The 4,634-nt window shown below is 47.2% G+C and overlaps 1 pseudogene; it reads left to right on the top strand.

The window, feature by feature from the left end:
* The first annotated feature begins 1,100 nt into the window (after positions 1-1,100).
* Positions 1,101-3,552, top strand: LOC132042828 (NADH-ubiquinone oxidoreductase chain 5-like; annotated as a pseudogene).
* The last annotated feature ends 1,082 nt before the right edge of the window (positions 3,553-4,634 follow it).

Raw genomic sequence — 4,634 nt, 5'->3', positions numbered from 1 at the left:
TAAATAACTTAGTGCAACATGGAAAATTTCATTGAGAGGAATCAGCAAAAAAAAAGAAAAACGGGTCAACAACATCAACATGTGTATTTGAGAGATTGTCCTCGGGCTGAGGAGTGTCCACATGAGTTCGTTGAGGTGTTTAAACATTTGGGCCTCTTTTATATTCTGTCGGGGTTCGGATTGCTCCACCTAAGGGAGAACGAAAAGAAGGAAAATTGGGAAAAAGGGGGAGGAAGCCTAGAAAGGCGGAAGCGGAAAATCGCTTATACCGGGGTTCCCCAAACAGCTTAGCTTAGTAGCAACACTCTTTCTACTGGCGTGGCACTGCTGGATGCTTCTGATCAATAGAACACGAAGAGGAGGGAAAAAAAAAAATGATGAGCATCTATTTGGAAATCGATTTATTTCCAAGATCTAATTCCCGTTTTTTTTTATGTAGGGGAAAAGCCTTACAATCTGAAGTTTTAAAGCTTGGGGAAAAAATGTTCTTGGTGGATGCAGGACTTGGGACCCCCAGAATTTGTATGCAAAATGAGCCTACAAATGCCAATCAACCGAGCCACCAGGTTTGAGAATAGGTTTGGGGTTCCTGGATCTAGGGCCCTTGAATCATGATCAAAGAGCGATTTTGGAGAAATTCTTCATCGATCTAGTGGCCGGTGAATCACTGATCCCAAAAAGCGAGCAGCCGCCAGGTTTAATGATTTGGTGGGATCTACAGATGTAGTGGCTGGTGAACCCGCTTCTTCTTCCACGAAGATTCAGACAAAACCAAAACTTGGATGGAACTGAACAAGATTTGGCGAACGAATACAAAGGTCAAAGGCTTTATTATTGAGAAAGTAAAAAGGGGGTTATTCAGTAGCCATCCCAGGTTTTTATTACTTTTCTTCCATTCCGTCGCGAAAGGGAAAAAGGAAACAAAAGATCGATTCACCATTGAGAACATTAACCCCAAAAAAACGAATATTGTGGTGTTCTAACAGCGGCAGATCAAACAAGAACTTGATGAGCGAAAAACCGCTGACAAAAAAAAAAAGCACTTTTTTTAATTCCCATGCCTAGCGTCCCCGATAACCAGGTTAGTGGTGATAGGGCTGATGTGGTATCTCGGAAACTGGGATTTGATGGGATCTGTAGAGCGGATCCCATGGGCTTCTCGGGGGGAGGTTGGTTGAAATGATGTGATGCAAGTGAACGTCTACGAAAAAACTGTCGTAAAGTTTCGTTCTTCGTTCCGTCGTCGATCAATCTATCACTCAATCACAGGCCGCTCTGTCATTGTCTGATTTTTGGTTGTCTGATCACACTCGAAATTATGATCTACTTATCTATTTTTTTCCCCTGCTCGGTAGTTTTGTAGCAGGTTGTTTCGGACGTTTTCTAGGAAAAAAAAAGGAACCGCTATAATAACCCATTTTGTTTCATTTTTCTTCGATCTTCTCTTTGATTGCTTTTTTTGAAGTCGCACCGGGGGCTAGTGCTTGCTATCTAAGAATTGCTCCATGGATCTCATCGGAAATGTTTGATGCTTCTTGGGGGGGTTCTTTGGCGACCGTGAAATCACCGGATGAATTGCCGAGTAAATAGATCGAAACCGGACGCGGCTGTTTTCTCCCCGGCGATACGGACTCGACCCGCCCTCCGGGGGGCCATAGCATGTCGGGGGGGGGGAAAATACTGGACGGCCACTCCCTTTTGGGTTTGGGGGTGTGCCCCCCCTGCCTTTCGATCGATACACAGTTGAGGGGCCGATCACGAACCCCTACAGGTGTGGGGAGCGATCCTGGTCAAAGGGTAAGACGGCGCCTCGCATATGGGAAAGGGGCGCTTATGCCCCGACGGGGGGGCCTTTGGGGAAGGGCCCAGCCCAATAAGGGGCAGCACACCCCCCGCCCTCTGTATCGACTGAATCACTCTTTGGTCTGGGCGGTGGAACCCGGGGAACCCGCAGGGTGGTTAGATGCGTGGGGCAGAAGGGCCCTAGTACCCCCTTTGAAATTTATCCAAAAATTTTTTCGCTTCGGTAGTGAATCACCACTAAAGGGGGAGGCCTGCACGCCTTTTTGAGACTACTAAGGCAGGCGGTGGACTCTTTCATTGGGGAAGGAAGAAGGGGCCTAAGCACGGCAGATGCCGTACACTTGAGTAAGGAAAACGAGACCGACGCTTTTTTCCAGGCCTGTTCGGACATACGGTTCCCGCGGAAGATCAAATTGGTGAGCCGTGTGATGGGGAAAACCCTTTCCCCCACGGTTCCGGGGCCTAATTAGAATGAGAAGGGGTTTTCCACCACATCATTGCATGCAAGGGGGGCTCGCTCGATTCCCGATTGGTCCGACTCGTAATTCACTTCTGACCCCGTGTTCGATAGCCCGACCGTAGTGATGTTAATTGTGGTTACACCCGGGCCATCTTTATTCCATTTCAAAATTTTCCCAAGGGGTCCCCCATAGCCCTCGATTTATGTGTTATTTATCCATTCCTACTTTTTTTTGCCAATGTTGGTGACTGGAGATAACTCTCTTCAAAATTTTTTGGGATGGGAGGGAGTGGGGGCTTGCTTCATATTTGTTAATTTTATTTCTGGTTTTTCACGACTTCAGGCAGATAAAGTAGCTATAAAAGCTATGCTTGTCAATCGAGTAGGTGATTTTGGATTAGCTCCTGGGGTTTTGGGTTGTTTTACTCTATTTCAAACGGGAGACTTTTCCCAAACCCTTTTTGCTCGTGCTAGTGCCCCAGAAATTCTTGGATTTCTTGCAATATGAAAATTGAATCCATTTAAATCTTATTTGTATTTTTCTTTTTTTTGGTGCTGTTGGGAAATCTGCACAGATAGGATCCAAAACTTGGTCACCTGATGCCCCCGGGGGGGCCCTCCAGTATCCGCTTTGATTCATGCAGCTACTATGGTAACAACTGGCGTTTTCATGATAACAATTCCCCCCCTTTATTTGAATACCCACCTACGGCTTTGATTGTTATTACTTTTTCAAGGGCTATGACGTCATTCCTTGCGGCAACCACTGGAATATTTCAGAATGATCCCCAAAGGGGGCAAAAATTCAACTTGCAGTCAATTAGGCTATTGATCTTTTTCTTGCGGCATCTCTAACTATTCGGTTAGCGTCTTTCACTTAATGAATCCCCCTTTTTCAAACATTACTATTCCTGAGTGCAGGTTCGGTTTATTCATGCCATGTCGGAATTTAGCAAGATATGCGGAAGATGGGGGGGCTTGCCTCCTCGTTCCCCTTTTTCCCATGCCTTTCTATCCTTTTTAATTGGATTTCCTTTTCTAACTGGATTTTTTTTCCAAAGATGTGATCTTGGAAACTCGCTTACACTAAGTATACCATCGGGGGGAACTTTGCTTTCTGGTTGGGAAGTGTCTCTGTCCTTTTCACTTCTTATTACTCCTTTCGTTCCTTTTTCTAACATTTCTAGTACCAACTAATTCATTCGGGCGAGACATCTTACGATGTCATGATGCGCCCCTTCCTATGGGCCCTTCCTTTAATACTTCTGGCTCTCGGGGTCTCTTTGTAGGATCTTGGCCAAAAATGTGACCTGTTAGCCCTTTAAATAAGTACTGTGACGAAGCGGTTTTGCTCACCCCGACACGATCGTACGAGGGCACAATTCACCCAACACGATCATCCGGGGTGAACAAGAACTGGGGATCGGATGCGGGCGAAATTCCCACCAATGGCTGAGATGTTCAGTCCCCACTCCCTCCCCCTTTTGGGGGGTCCCCCCCCTACAGGGGAGCAGAAAAGGGAGGAGGAAAAAGGCCCCGGTGAACCGTCATAATTAGTGAACAAGTGTAAGCTTCGCTGCCCGACAGTATGGAGTACTGACCACACCGAGGGGCCCTGAAGCGGGGACGGGAACAGGGGGAATCAATGTGTTCCAATTTCTGGCCTTGCACCGACCATCCGGACCATGGACTAAACGGCCACTGCCTGAAAGGACTTTTCCAGGGGACCGCCGCCCCCCCCCAAGGTACATCTCGCGCCTATGGGCCGCCCTTTTCCGAAAACCTCGAAACTGGAAGGATAAAAACCCCCAAGGGGGACTCCGAGCTACAAGTCCTACGACACAGGGCGGGATTCTCTAAAAAACCAAGGTCGTGGGTGGCCAAAAAGGGCCCGCCCAAGGCGGGGTCTCAGCAAAATGCGAAGGTTGCAACAAGCCGGCCGGCCAAAAGAATCAACTCGTTTTTTTCGATCTGGTAGGCTCATAATAGGGAATACCCTAACCCTGGGAACCGGGGCCTGGCCATCCCTTTCGGTCGACGTTTCCGGGTTTGTCCGTCGACAGCTGAATGTTTCGATCTGGTTCGATTCAATCGCATCTCCCAAAACCCTTTTCCCGTGGGTTTTCGGACGTTTTTCATTCTTCACCCGGTCCTTAGTAGCCTTTCCCAAAATCAACCTAACCGCTTACCTTTGGAAAGGCGCTTTAAACCTTCCCCCCTTACGCCTTTATATATAATAAAAAAAAGTTCTAGTTGTATATAGAATTAGCCAGATCGTCGAAGCATGAACAGAATCGCCTTGTTCTGAAGGCCTAGCGAGTTCCTTTTTTTTTTTTTTAAAGGCGGTCCTTTTCTTTCCTCGGACCGATGA

This window comes from Lycium ferocissimum, unplaced genomic scaffold (genome assembly GCF_029784015.1).
Source record: "Lycium ferocissimum isolate CSIRO_LF1 unplaced genomic scaffold, AGI_CSIRO_Lferr_CH_V1 ctg18196, whole genome shotgun sequence".
NCBI classification, from domain to species: domain Eukaryota; kingdom Viridiplantae; phylum Streptophyta; class Magnoliopsida; order Solanales; family Solanaceae; genus Lycium; species Lycium ferocissimum.
The sequence above is the reverse complement of the archived record's forward strand: the minus strand, read 5'-3'. Positions and strand labels throughout refer to the sequence as shown.